Genomic DNA, 16,011 nt, shown 5'->3' with positions numbered 1-16,011 from the left:
TTGTAGTTCTGATGAGAAATCTAGAAAAAGGTTTTGTCGGCGTCCTAGGAACGGGGGTCCCCAGACTTGACTGCATGCCGCCCAGAGTGTGGCTCCACCAGCGGCCCTATATGGCCCATCTTCACCAGCAAACACTCAAGACCCTCGCGAGGGGCCAAGCCCCGCGAGGCGGATGACGCAAGACCTCCTCAGGGGCGGCCTCACCAGGCTGGCTCGCGAGGGGCAGAGAGATCAAGGCATGGGGCACCTCGTGAGGTTCCAGTGACGCAAGCCATGACGACCAAGGCCTGGCGGGCATCAGGCGGGCACCAGCACGTGCAGTGTCCTCGTTTCCTCTTTGGTGCTAAAGAGGCAAGTGCAGGCACGGAGTCCCGAGGCATCAAGCAAAGGTTTCCATATCGGTGCAACAAGACCAAGACCAGCAGGATGGCAGGACGGAGGACACCATGGAGCCCAAGACGGTGTCATCACCAGAGCATTTGGCAGGCGAAGACCATCTTTTGTTAGGATAGCTTGTACTAGCTGCCCCCTTCAAATTGGCCATTGTGGGATTCCTTCCCGCCTAATATTTGGGAAGAGGACCTGAGCCTCTATAAATAGGGCTAGCCACCACGGTAGGCAGGGATGGGCAGAACGAGGGACGAGGAGCCTCGACCGCATCAACTCACCAAGCACACGAGCACCTATCCTCAGGAGGCTGTTCTTCCCTTGTTACTGTTCATGCCCAGCGCAAGAGGCAATCCACCACACCACACTGGAGTAGGGTATTACACCACATCGGTGGCCCGAACCAGTATAAATCTTGTGTCCCTTTGTTCTACGAGTTTGACACGCTAAGCCTTGAGATTGTGGTGAGGGCGCGAGCTAGAGGGAGGAGAGGTCTTCCTGTGCACCCTAGTGTTCGAACCTCAAGGGTTTTGCCGGAACCCGAAATCCGATATTTGGCATGCCAGGTAGGGGTGTGCTGAAGCTTTCCTTCCGTTGACTCATGTTCCACCGCTCCACCGCATCCATGTCGGACGCGCGATGAGCGCCTGGCCGCTGTCGCCACCCGAGTCGCTCAGACCACCCCTGTCGGCGGGCCTCCCCATCGTTCTCCATCTCCTGTTGCCAACGCCTCTACTGGTCCGGTAGCAAACGAGCAGCAAGCGTCCTCGCTGCACCCCTTCGTGCGGCGGGAAGGCCGCACCGCCACCCCATCGCTGACTCCAGCCGGCTCATCGTCTCACGCTCGCCGCGCACCCGCGGACACGCAGGCTGCGCTGCTCATGGCACGCGAGCTCCTGCGTTACCACCCGGTCAATGACCTTTATGAGGACTGGTTGGACCGCATCGCCGAGCTTGTCAGCGCCGCTGGAGGCTCTCCTGCACCATCCCTCTCGTTGCCTCGCCCACCTCCATCCGCGGGCGATGTAGCTCATGGAGCACCTCCGCCTCCTCCGCGTCAAGACGGTGTCCTCGCCCCGAGACGCGTGGTCCCGTGGCATGATCCACTGTGTCGTGTCTCCGCACATGAAGAAGGAAGCTGCCAAGAGGTTCCCCGGCCGCAAGAAAATGCTCTAGCGCTCCCGGCGCCACGAAAAGACCGCATGCCGCCTGTGGCGGTGGTGCACGGACATCAAGAGCAGGTTCCACCCCTGCAAAGGGCCCTAGTGGCCACCGCAGGCTGCCGCACCTTCACTCTCGGGCTGCGTAGAGTCGTTTGGCCAGGCAAGTTCAAGCTGGACCAGCCTCCTCGCTACGACTGCACCCCTGATCCCGCGGAGTTCCTGCAGCTCTATGAGTTGAGCATCGAGGCAGCCAACGGCGATGAAAAAGTCATGGCGAACTGGTTTCCCATGGCTCACAAGGATGGCGCTCGCTTATGGCTCCTGAACCTTCCTCCAGGCTCGATCTCCTCCTGGGGTGAGATGCGCGACCGCTTCGTTTCCAACTTCCAGGGCACTCGCGACCGCCCTCCGGCCACGGGTGACCTGCGCGCATCAAGCAACAGCCGGGAGAGACCTTGCAGAAGTACATCCAACACTTCAACATCGTGCATCTCAAGATCCCCAAGGTGATGGACGAGGCCATCATATCAGTGTTTTCCGATGGCATCCGCGACATCAAGATGAAGCAGGAGCTCGCCATCCATGAGGAGCTATGCATGACCCTGGAGCTGTTCAACATAGTGACCAAATGCGCAAGAGCTGGGGAAGGGCGTCTTTCCCTCCCCGAGCTCCCTGTTGCCGACCCAGAGGATAAAAAGGCCAAGATCAAGGACGTGAAGCGCAAGGGAGTGGCCGTACTCGCGGCAGAGCCAGACACAAAGCACGTCCGGGACCTCCCCTAGTCGTCCAAAGGCGGCTGTCCGTTCTGCGTCTTCCACAACGTGCGTAGCCACAACACCAACGATTCTCAAGAGCTCAGGGCCATTCGAGATGGACGCTTCAGTCGATGCCCCGAGTGCAACGGCCGGGGCTACGGCCAAGGAGGAGGACGAGGCGGAGGATGTTGGGACGACCGCGGCCCCCGCCAGGAGTGGCGTTACCAGCCTCGCGAGGACCGCTGGTAGGACCAGCCTCGTGAGGGTGGCTGGAGGGACCAGCCTCATGAGGACCGTCCTCAGGGCAATCCTGGTCTCCCTCCGTTGCCGCCACCACCAAGGAGGAATGACGACCACTGAGGGAGTCCGGGAAGGGGGCACAACTATGGCACGCCCCAATACACGGCTTAAACCGCACTAGGGGCTTCCCGCTTTGTTATTTTTCTTTTTCAGGACTTTAATATCTGGAAACCCTGTCCGGGAGCATGATTGTCGAACACATGATGCAGCAACCAAGGAGGCAGAAAGCTACATCACACCATGGAACTCCCAGGTGGATTACGATAACGAGTGAAATATTTGCTTTAATACTATTCCTCAGCTTGCCCTTGGAAGGGACATAGTCCTACTTTTTGCTTATCGCACTATCTATATCATTCTGCTTTAACGCACCTTTTTGAATAAACAATGCATAACATTACGACTATTATTGCATTCTTGTTTTATATATATATGTGTGTGTTCATTAATGACGCCTTGCAACCGCACACTTTGGTACGGCCAATACACACTACTAGGGAAAACCTTATACACAGAATCTTAGCAGCAACGCGTCATAAAAACAGGCGCTGCTGCCAAGTAGTAGCAGCACGGCCACGGAAAGCTCGCTACTGGTGCAAACTTAGCAGTAGCGCGTGACGCTTAAACCGCGCTGCTACAAAAATCCACCGACAGTACACAACGACATAAGTTTACCAGTAGCGTGGCGCCAGGGAGCCCGCTGCTGCTAATGCCATAGTAGCAGCGCACTTTTTTGTCACCTCGCTGCTGCTAATTTTGAAATTGTGCACAGGGTTGGCCCGTTTAGCAGTAGCGCATGACAGGAAAGCGCGCTGTTGCTACGCTCTTAGCAGCAGCGCGCTTTCTCTCCCGTGCTACTGCTAAGACGCAGCACCCACCACCTTTTCCACCTCCCCCTCCCCATCTCCTCTCCTCCCTTTCCCCTACCTCCCACATCCTCCCTCTCTCACTCTTCTTCTTCCTCAATACTTCTCCCCCCATTACTCTCCCTCTTCTACCTACCTTTCTCTCTCTTCATTACTCCTAGCTATAACTACACCACCTCCATTAATTAATCTCCTTTCTCTTTTTCCTCCACCTCCACTAGTTGAAGTTGTCTCCTCCCAAATTAGCTAGCTAGGTAGATGTAGCATTTAGTTAAGTGACCTATTTGCCCCCTAACTAGATCTTTCTTTGTCAAGAAGAGCTTTGTGCACTTTTGACCTCCCTACATCATCATCTCCACCGTGTGCTCGATCTCGAGATAGAGGTGTGATTAATATTTCATGCTTTTGCAAAATGGAAATATGTTTATGCATGTCTGTGTGATATTTTTATGGAAATTGTGTGTGTGGCATGAGTTGACGCCAAATTGTGCATTTGAGTTGCTTATGTTTTGCCGAAATGTCGATTTATTTCCGTTTCGGCGAATTCCGGGCAAACTCTAGATCTATATATGTCCTACTTTTAAGGAAGGTCATGTCGAATTTTTGTATGACTTTGATGAATGCACGCATTTTTATAATCAATTTGTTTATTATTACCGTGCAGAGTTGACGATGGTCAGTGGAATGATGGTGGACAGGTGGTTGCGGTCGGTGGTGCAGGACATGAAGGAAAATAACCTGACAGAGGTTTTATGTCCGTGTCGAAAATGCAGAGGAATAGTTTGGCTTGACCCCCATGTCGATGGTCGTGTCGAAGCGCACCTGCTCATGACTGGTTTCATGGATGGCTATACTCGATGGATAACTGAAGATGAGGATGACGATGTTGAGGATGCCGACGGGGCAGGCAATGATGACACGGGGCAAGACGAAGAGATGATCGATAATGGCGGTGGGGAAGAGGCCGGACATGGCGGCAGAGAAGGGGCCGGACATGGCGGCGGAGAGAATGACATGGACTCCACGCAGCAGAGTTCGTCGGTACTAAGTTCAATCGTGCGGGACCCTCATGTTCAAGCATTGCTTCGCAAGGACACGAGTACTGAGAGAGCTGCTTCTAGAGAGGAGGCTAAGCTGGAGCAACTGGTGGTAGACTCGAACACTCCATTGTATGATGGTTGCAATCCTGAGGTGACCCGCTTGAGTTTCACAGTCCAAGTGCTGAAGACGAAGGCTAAAAACAAATGGACCGACACTAGCCTCGATGAGCATCTCAAGTACCTAAAGGATGTTCTTCCCGAGGGTAATCTATGTCCTAGTAGTGTTGATGAGGCCAAGAAGATCGTGTGCCCTCTTGATCTGCCACACGTTAGATACCATGCATGCATCAACGATTGCATAATTTATCGGAAGGAGCACGCGGAAAAAACAAGTTGTCCGGTGTGCAATGCTTCTCGATACAACAAGGCCAGGAAGAAATATCCCCAGAAAGTGGTATGGTACTTACCGATCACTCCCCGTCTCCATAGGTATTTTGTAGATCCCAAGGAAGCAAAGCGAATGCGCTGGCACGCGGAGAGGAAGAAGCCCGACGATGGAGATGATCCGAAGCTGAGACACGTCAAGGATGGAAGCCAGTGGAGAGCGTTGAACAGCTTCTATCGGTATTTTGAATGTGATGCAAGGAACATCGTGCTCGGCGCGTGTACCGATGGCATGAATCCATTTGGCAACCAGAGCACCAACCATAGCACATGGCCCGTGTTTGTATGGATGTACAACCTCCCCCTGGTTGTGCATGAAATCGAAGTACATTCACATGAGCATGCTTATTCAAGGGCCAAAACAACCAGGAAATAATATTAATTTGTATCTGGGGCTACTTCAGGAGGAGTTAGACACGTTATGGAAAACACCGGCCAAGACATGGGACGCCAGCAAAGGCGAGTATTTCAACATGAGAGCCGTGCTGATCACGACAGTGCACGACTATCTTGGTTACGGATATGTGGCAGGCCAGGTGTGCCATGGATATTGCGGATGCACGTAGTGCATGGATGATACAACGTCTCAGCAGCTAACGTCAAGGAAAGATGGCGGGTCTGGGAAAATCATGTACATGGGGCATCGAAGATGGCTCGAACAGGACGACCCGTGGACAAACCGTGGAGATCTATTCAATGGTCACGCTGAGCATCGAGGACCTCCACGTAAGCGGAGCGGTACCGAAATTGATGAGCTGTTGAAAAACTGGAAGGAGTGCCTCGCGCCGGGAAAGACGATGAGAAAGGCGCCGGAGCCGCTGCTGAAGGTATGGAAGACGAGGTCTGTGTTCTGGGACTTGGAGTACTGGCACAAACTCGATACACCTCATTGCCTTGATCAAATGCATATCTGTAAGAATGTCCTTGAGAGCTTGCTCGCAACACTGATGAACATGCCGGATAAGACCAAGGATGGGCCGAAGGCAAGAAAAGACTTGCAAGATTTGAAAATCAGGGAAGATCTGCACATGCCTCCCCGTAAAATGTCAGACGAGACAGAGACGGAGATAGAGGCACGGGAGAAGAAGGGCAAGAAAATAAAGAATGAGGATTATTGCCCCCCTTCTTGCTTCACCTTAAGTCAGGCTGAGATCAATCAATTCTTTAAGTGCCTTACCGGAGTCAAAGTTAGTTCCGGTTACTGTGGCAAGATAAGTAGATATCTAGACACGGACAAGAAAAGGTTCAGCGGGATGAAGTCTCATGACTGTCATGTGATGATGACGCAGATATTACCTGTTGCCCTTATAGGGATAATAGACAAGCACGTCCGTGACATGCTTATTGGTCTCTGCAACTTTTTCGATGTCATCTCTCGAAAGTCCATCAGTGTGAAGCAGCTCCAAAGGCTACAGGAAGAGATCGTTGTGATACTGAATGAGCTTGAGATGTACTTCCCGCCCGCGTTCTTTGACGTGATGATGCATCTGTGTGTCCATATTGTGGATGACATAATAGACCTGGGGCCGTCATTCCTGCACAACATGATGCCATTTGAGAGGATGAATGGGATCATCAAAGGATTCGTTCGTAACATGTCCTGTCCGGATGGAAGCATCGTCCAGGGCTATTTGACACAAGAGTGCATCTCTTTCTGTGAGAATTTTCTATATGGCGCAGACCAGCCGCCTGGTGTTAGTGTTGGTTTGCCCGTTAACAAGCACGATGGGAGGCTCAAAGGAGATGGTCACTGCAACGGTCGCAGGGAACTGCACGTGGCATACTCAGATCGATGCAGCGACTTTGACAGAGCAAACTTGGTAGTGCTACAACACCTAGACGAGGTAGATCCTTTCGTGGCACTGCACAAAGAAATTGTCGCAAAGAAGTATCATGACCGGGGGTATGCAGGACGGACACCGAAGTTACTAGAGAGCACAACTCCACTTTCCTGCATTGGTTCAAAGAGCATATTATTGCTAATCCCCCGGAGGAGGGCTCTAAGGACGGATTGCTCATATACGCCTTAGCACATGGCCCCTCGCCCAACCTCGTAACCTATCAGGCATATGATATCAACAGATACACGTTCTACACGGAGGCCAAAGATATGGACAGTGATGAATATCAGAACTCAGGGGTGACGATGGAATGCATGACCGGCAGCGACAACGGCGCAACTGAACAATTTTATGGAAGGGTCGAGGAGATCTGGGAGCTTGACTACACTGGACTGCACAACACGATGATGTTCCGTGTCAGATGGGCTAAGAATGTCGAAAGAGAAAGCCGGATTTTCACTACCATGACTATACCCAACGCCAAGAGTGCTACCGTGGACGCTATCGCAAAAAACGAGCCATGGGTACACGCTAAGCACGTGACACAATGCTTCTTCATAACCCACCCATGCAATTCCAGTCGTGTTGTCGTGAGGAAAGGCAAAAGAAACATCATTGGAATGGATGGAGTCGCCAACGAGGAAGACTATGATCAGTATGGCAACCCAATGAGGGAAGATGACGATGATGATGAAGTATACGTCAAAAGAAGAATCAATACTACATAACCAAAGAAAAATCGTACTCCATGGAAAAGGCAAAGTCACAATGAGGTGCTCAATTATTCTTCGACGAACAAGAAGGGAAAGAAGCTGACTCAAAAACGAAAACGTCAGCGCTGAGGAATCGATCAAATGATGTAATATATATATGTTCCTATTTTGTATACACACTTAATTAGCCATTATTATGCATGGGTCCAATGATGTAATATATATATGTCCCTATTTTGTATACACACTTAGCCATTATTATGCATGGGTCCAATGATGTAATATATATGTTCCTATTATGTTGAGGAAAAGAAAAAAGGGAAACTGGTTATAGCAGTAGCGCTTTAGTGAAAAAGAGCTACAGCTAGTCAAGGTAGCAGTAGCGGTTTCTGCAGAAAATCGCTATAGCTGCTCGTAATAGTAGTAGCGCGTTTCATGAAAATGCGCTACTGCTACGTCCACTTAACCCAAAATTCTCCCTCTCCCTACTTCATCCCGCCTCTTTTCCCCCAAATCCCCACTCTCTCTTCCCCGGCCCCATCGCACCGCCGCCCCCCCCCCCCGACCTCGGCGCGCTCGCCCCCGACCCCGCCGCGCCCGACCCCAGCGCGCTCGCCCCCGACCCCGCCGCCCCCGACCCAGGCACGCTCGCCCCCGGCACCGGCGCTCGCCCCCGACCCATCGGCCCTCGCCTCCCTCCTCTGCTTCCTCCCCTCCCAACCTCGGCCGTCGTCGGGCCTGCCTCCTCGCCCTGCACCCTCTGTAAACCACCCCCCTCTTTCTCTGCTAGCTAGGGTTAATTTACTTAGGTTTTAGTTATGTTAATTAGGTTATCTATTTAGTTATGAATTTAGATAGGTTTCAAAATTTGCTAAATTTATATGCAAATTTGAACTGGACATGTGATATGTGGGTATGTCATGTTTTGGACATGTCATGTTTTGGTAAATGATCCGAGTTGCCTATGTTACGCCGGAATGTTGATTCATTTATGTTCCGGTGAATTTCAGGCGCTCGATATGTCCATTTTTTTTAGTAAAGGTCATGCCAAAATTGTCCTCGTGCCTTATCATCCAAAGTAAGTCAGTTTCGAACAACCCTTTCATACATTTCAATCATTCCTTCTCTCTCTATGGGGAATAATTTGAGGTGTCTTTTCCCCGCAGCAACGGGCGCGCCGTCCTTATCGTTCTTTATCCGCAAGTCTCCCACACCGTGTATTTTGACCCTTCCAGAGACTACGAGAAAAAAGACTACACCCACATAATGAATATTCTAGATGATGCTCTCCAAGGCTTCAGCTTCAGAGGTGGCCACATGCAGATCAGGAAACAAAGGAACAAGAAGAAGGGTTTCGCGCATAAAACTAATTTCTCCTGCATCCAAGTCCCAAAACCAAGCAAGAAGGATGGATTCTACATCCTCCATCTCATGATTCAGTTCAACACGGATCACCAAAAGCTTCGCATGAGAAGCAGAAATGATGATCATATCCACAAGTGGCTAGAATCTCATGGAGAAGCGGATTATAAACTTAGATATGACTTCTTTCGCATCCAAAGCGACATTGTGACGATCATCATGAAAGAAGTCGTCGATGAGAAGGGGATGTTCCACCACGGCCCTATATCGCGAGCTGACGTCCAAACTCGCATAGGCATGCAACGTCTAGACCTCACGCCGTTCAAGAAGCTAGGGTCCATCCTCGATGATATGGAAGGATGGAACTTCTAGTGATTTATGATGCCGATGATGATGATATGTGTCGGTTGAACTTGTATACTATTTGTAGCGATGCAACTTTGTGATCTCCACGATCCCTAGTTGCATCTAGTTGCTAACCCTTTCTTTTTCGGTGTTCTCTAGTATATTTTGTTGCATATATATGATTGTACATCCTCTTCATGAAAATGCATCTCTAACAGGTACCTAGTTTCTTGATGGCGAGATGGAACTGCTATGTCGTGTACAAAGGGAAGGTTCCGGGGGTGTACAACGAGTGGCATGAGTGTCGGGCGCAAGTGAATGGGTTCTTGGACGCCAGCCATAAAGGATTCAAAAGCAGACAAGAAGGAGAAGCTAGTTACTTGAGGTTCACGCTAGCGCGAGAGAGGACTCGTAGCCGCCATCTCATGTACTGCATAGTTCTGCTCTCACTCATAGTGATAGCTCTTCTCGCGTATACCTTTGTTTAGATGGATGACGTTGTAGTTGCAAGTATTCGAGACTTGCATGTATCGCTATTTTCGAGATGATGACAAGATACCACTTTGTGTTGGATGATGATTATGACGAGACTATTTGTATGTATATGCTATGATTACATTTGCGGTCTCGCAGGCATTTGTATGTGTATCATGATGACATTTGTATGTGCTAAAGATTCTTCTATAAAGCCTGTTCAAATACAAAACAAATATGCCGAAAAAAACAAAAAACTACTAAAATTAGCAGTAGCGAGTGGAGAAAAGTTAGCAGCAGCGCGGTTGTAGCAGTAGCGCGCACAGGGGAAGCGCGCTATAGCTATTAGCAGCAGCGAGGTTCCTTTAAGCGCGCTGCTGCAACACTTGTGTAGCAGTAGCGCGGGTGGACCAGGGCTACTGCTATACGTTAGCTGTAGCGCCTTATTAGTAGCGCCGGCCCCCGCGCTACTAAAAGGCCGAAAACCTGCGTTGCTGCTAGGCTTTTCCCTAGTAGTGACACCAAGGGCTTAAGTACCCCACATTATGGTGTGAGAAGTCCGAACACTTTCACAAGTGCGGCACCCTGAACTTATAGAATTATATGCATCAGCTCCGAATCATGTCTTTGGTCAAATGTTGGGTTTGCCCGGCTCCTATGTTTTAGTACCTTATGTTCCGCTCTATCGGCTAAGGTAGCACTAGGAGAACTACTGTGATTGTGCCCTGGTTCTACTGGGCTAAGCACCTCAGTAGAGAAAGCTAAAACTGACTGTCATGATAAGGTGAGAGACTGGTCGCAGTTCAGTGAGGTTTTGAGTCCCTAAAGACTTATGCCGCTTAGAGCTTGGAGCCGGTCCTGTCCGGCTAAAAGGCGTGTATCGCGCCCCGAATTCCGCCTTCCGAATACCAGGGGCTTCGCCGAAATTTAAAATTATAGAATTCTATTGCTAAGTGAGAGTGATAAAGCATTATTAGTCCGGTTGCCTTGTTTTAAATTCAAACATGAAGGTAATATTTAAAATTATATAATTCTATGGCTAAGTGATCGTGATAAAGCATTATTAGCCAAACCGAAGGTAATATTTTAAATTCAAACAAGTGTTGCATAGCGCATATGAAACAATTTTTCATCATACAGGATCACACGAGCAAGTTTACTCAAATATTACATCCTTTGGACATTCGTCCGCTACAAGACGAGCACCCTTCAGGAGATCCTCATAATAAATTTCGGGGGTGCGATGCTCCTTGCCCTGCAGCGGTCCTTCCTTGATCAGCTTCACGGCGTCTAGCTTAGCCCACTGCACCTTCACACGGGCGAAAGCCCGGCGTGCACCTTCGATGCAGACGGACTGCTTGACGACTTCCAGCCGTGGGCAGGCATCCACAAGCCGCCTCACCAGGCCGAAGTAGCTGTTCAGAAGGGCGTCGCCAGGCCATAGCCGGAGTATAAAGCCCTTCATGGCCTGTTCGGCCGCCTTGTGTAGCTCGACCAGCTGCTTTAGCTGGTCGCTCATAGGCACCGGGTGTTCGGTCCCAGTATATTGGGCCCAGAACAACTTCTCCGTTGAGCTTCCCTCCTTGGTCTGGTAAAAAGTTGCGGCATCTGACACGCTGCGGGGCAAATCTGCGAATGCTCCTGGAGAGCTCCGGATTCGGGTAAGTAACAGGTAATTTACTTTCACATGCTTGCTTTGCATATAGAATGCCTTACCCGCCGCTATCTTCTTCATCGCATCAATCTCCTGGAGGGCCTTCTGTGCTTCGGCCTTGGCACTCTTTGCACTTTCACGGGCGGCGGGAAGCTCGGACTCTCGCATCTTCGAGTCACGCTCCAACGCCTCATGCTTCGACACGAGAGCTTGGAGCTCTTGCTGCACCTCGCCCACCCGTGCCTCTTGCCTTTCCCGATCGGTGCGCTCCTTGGCCGCTTTGTCTTCGGCCTCGGATAGCGCTTGCTTCAGGGTCGCTACATCGGTCGTGGCCCCTGGCAAATATATGATGATCCTGTCATTTTGCAATCGCGTCTTCTTTTATATATACATATCTATAGACAGGGTATTACTTACCCTCGTTCTCCTCGAGCTACCTCTTGGCAAGGCCGAGCTCTTTTTTGGACCCCTCGAGGTCCTGCTTCAGTGTGGCGACCTCCGCAGTCAGTGTGGCTGAGGCCAGCAACGAAGCTTGCATATGCATATAGACATACTTATGATAGACTCCTGCGGTATTATTTGATCCTCTATTCGGCTTTTCTTTTTGAACACCGAATAGAGCATCAGGGGCTACTGTCTATGCAGTAATATTTTTCCTATATTTCAAGCACTTACCTCAAAGCCTGTTAGAAGGCTAGCACAGGCTTCCGTCAATCCGCTTTTGGCGGACTGAACCTTCTGGACCACCACACTCATAATAGTGCGGTGCTCCTTGTCGATGGAAGCGCTACGAAGCGCTCCCAGCAGATTGTCCAGTGCCTCTGGATGGACAGAGGTCACCGGGACAGGCGTGTTGCCCCTTTTAGAAGGAGGCCGCCTGCCCGAGTCCGGAACAACTGGGGGTTCTGGTGCGGTGTTCGGTTGTGGGCCGAACTCAGAGCCCTCGGGAGCCTTGCTCCCTTTGCTCCCGGAGGCCGGAAGGTTTCCTTGAGGCGCCTCCGGGATTGTCTCCCCTCGACCAGGTGCCTCTTGAAACAATACGTCGGCGTTGTCCGTAGGGCAGGGGGAGGTGGCAGTCAGAAGTGGATCGCTATCCATATCCGACAAGCCAGGGAGCCGTCCGACGATACATCGATACGGGCTCGTGGTGGTCTACATAATCATAATTCGGCGTTAGAGGAAACAGTGCGACAAATGAATGCTATGAGTTACTCTGGCATCTGAATACTTACGACTTCGCCAGGGGCTTGTCCCTAAGCAGCCACTCGTCTTCGCCTTCGGCGGCGGTGGTGGAACTGTCCGGAAGGAGAGTCCTTCCCTTCTTGGACCCTTCGGCCTTCCCAGTTGGGGCGGCCTTCCTTTTCTTGTCTCCCCAACTGAAGGGGGAGCATCTTCTTCTCCCTCCTCGTCTTCGGGGGAGGAGTGTGTCGTAGAGTTATCAGACGATGAGTCCGATGACGCCTGGCGTCGGGAACTCTTTCGGGTTCCCTTGGCCTTCTTGGTCTTCTCCGGCACCTTGTAAGGAGCCGGAGTCAGCATCTTCGTCAGGAGAGCGTCTGCTGGGCCTTCGGGTAAAGGAGCCGGACAGTCGATTTGTCCGGCCGTCTCCTGCCAGTCCTGTCAAAGGTACGGGAGCTTAGATCCCGAATAGAGTCAAGCTATGAAAAACAAGTATCTTGTGAGAGGTAAAACAGCTTACCGCGCTGGCTTGGCGCTTCGCGCAGAAACCACGATCCTCGGTAGTGGGAGGGGGAACCTCGGCACCCTTGAATAGCACCTTCCAGGCATCCTCGTGAGTTGTGTCAAAGAGCCTATTCAGAGTTCGGCGCTGGGCCGGGTCGAACTCCCACAAGTTGAAAGCTCATTGTTGGCACGGGAGGATCCGACGGATGAGCATGACCTGGACTACGTTGACGAGTTTGAGCTTCTTGTTCACCATGTTTTGAATACATGTTTGGAGTCCGGTCAGCTCTCCCGAACTACCCCAGGACAGGCCCTTCTCTTGCCAGGAGGTGAGCCGCGTGGGGATGCCACATCGGAACTCGGGGGCCGCTGCCCATTTAGGGTCACGCGGCTCGGTGATGTAGAACCACCCCGATTGCCACCCCTTTATGGTCTCCATGAAGGAGCCCTCGAGCCATGTGACGTTGGGCATCTTGCCCACCATGGCGCCTCCGCACTCCGCCTGGCGGCCGCTCACTACCTTCGGCTTGACATTAAAGGTCTTCATCCATAAGCCGAAGTGGGGCTTGATGCGGAGGAAGGCCTCGCACACGACGATAAACGCCGAGATGTTGAGGACAAAGTTCGGGGCCAGATCATGGAAATCCAGGACCGTAGTAGAACATGAGCCCCCGGACGAATGGGTGGAGAGGGAATCCCAGTCCGCGGAGCAAATGGGTAAGGAACACTACCCTCTCATGGGGCCTGGGGGTGGGGATGAGCTGCCCTCATCTGAGAGCCGGTGCACGATGTCGTCGGGCAGGTATCCAGCTCTCCTCAGCTTCTTGATGTGTCCCTCCGTGACGGGGGAGACCATCCACCTGCCTCCCGCTCCAGACATGGTTGGAGAAGGTCGAGGTGGGAAATGCGGACTTGGGCGCTGGAGCTCGAGTGTGCGAAAATGGATGAGCAAAGGAGGAAGAAGGCGTGGATGAAAAGGTGAATCCTTATCCCTTTATATGGGGGCCGAAACTATGCACCCCCACTAGCCTGGTAAAACTCGCTTATCCCCCGAGCGCCGTAATCAATGGCGCAGTTGGGTTACCCACGCCCGTATTGATGAGAATCCTGTAATAAGGGGAACACGATCTCTGCTTTGACAAGACGTGTCAAAAATGCCTCGCGTTATGTGCGGGGCTAGTTAAAGGAAACGTTTCGAATAATCACCGGGCCATGGCTTAATGTCGTATTGCCAAAACAAGTCGGCAAATTAGATTTGTGGAAATATTATTCTCTCTATGGTGGTATGTGGAACTTATTTTGCAGGGTCGGACACTATCCTTGTATTCAAATTCTTTCATGATGTATTCGGAGGAGGAACCCGCCTTGCAATGCCGAAGACAACACTGCGCGCTGGACTCATCGTCATTGAAGCCTGGTTCATGGGCTACTGAGGGAGTCCGGGATTAGGGGTCTCCGGACAGCCGGACTATATCCTTTGGCCGGACTGTTGGACTATGAAGATACAAGATTGAAGACTTCATCCCGTGTCCGGATGGGACTCTACTTGGCTTGGAAGGCAAGCTAGGCAGTACGGATATGGATATCTCCTCCTTTGTAACTGACCTTGTGTAACCCTATCCCTCTCCAGTGTCTATATAAACCGGAGGGTTTTAGTCCGTAGGACACAACAACAGACAATCATACCATATGCTAGCTTCTAGGGTTTAGCCTCTCTGATCTCGTGGTAGATCTACTCTTGTACTACCCATATCATCAATATTAATCAAGTAGGACGTAGGGTTTTACCTCCATCAAGAGGGCCCGAACCTGGGTAAAACATCGTGTCCCCTGCCTCCTATTACCATCCGCCTTAGACGCATAGTTCAGGACCCCCTACCCGAGATCCGCCTGTTTTGACACCGACAACCACCATCAGGGCGAAGGTGCTGGGTTCTTCTAGGAGCCGTGCGCCATTGCCTGCATCTTGGGTGGTGCTCAGGCCCCAGCTTCCCAGTGCATCTTCAAGTAGTTCTTTCGCGAGGTAAATGCAGCCCTTCCCAAGCTCGAGGCCACACGCCCACTCAGATGGTCCAAGTACGTCATCACCTTCAGCTCGGCGGACCAGCTCAAATGCGCGGGGACCGCGGGCGTCCTCCCGATCCTCTGTTCACCCGTTATCAGCAATGTCCAAGTCACCAAGACCCTCATCGACGGCGGCGCAGGGCTCAGTTTCTTGTCCATTGAGACATTCGACAGCCTCCAAGTGCCATACGATCAGCTTCAGCCCACCAAGCCTTTCTTAGGAGTGACCAACGGCTCCACCACCCCGATAGGGCAAGTTCGTCCCCTTGTTACCTTCGGTCAGCGCAATAACTACCACACCGAGCTCGTCGACTTAGACGTCGCCCACATCCCTCTACCGTACAATGCCGTCCTCGGGTACGCAGCGTTAGCCAAATTCATGGTAGTGACCCACACTAGCTACAACATCCTCAAGATGCCGGGAAGAGGCGGAATCATCACATTCCCCTGCGAAGAAAGAGATGCGGTGTGTTCCCTCGAGCGCACCTTCCAATCCACAGCAGTCAAAGAGCCTGACAGCGCAGGTGCATAGTACCCTCCTGAGGCCAACCCCAAGAAGAAGAAGCAACCTTAGGATTGGCGCCCGCACCTGGGGCGCCTCCCTCCCTCTCATAGGAAGGTGCGCCCGGCGTCCTCCTCGGGCAGAGCTTGTGCGCTCTCTTCTAGAGGGCCTCAGACCTGGCCAACATCACGAGGGAGGCGCTTGGGCACCATGTGGAGGCGTGCTTCGCGGCATGTTTCCCTCAAGAGGGCACCGGGCAAGGAGCGCCCGACGCTCAGGAGTTCATCATCGAGGCCACTCAGGAGCTTCAGGAAGCAAGGGCGATACGCGGCGACCACCGCCCACCTGGTCTAGCTCCCCACCCAGGCGTGGGTGGTGAGCTGCGCGTCTGCATTGACATCCCGAGAATCAATAGGGC

The sequence above is a fragment of the Triticum urartu genome, chromosome 2A (genome assembly GCF_056163025.1).
Source record: "Triticum urartu cultivar PI428250 chromosome 2A, HENAU_Tu73, whole genome shotgun sequence".
Lineage (NCBI taxonomy): Eukaryota > Viridiplantae > Streptophyta > Magnoliopsida > Poales > Poaceae > Triticum > Triticum urartu.
Note: the sequence above shows the minus strand (reverse complement) of the source record.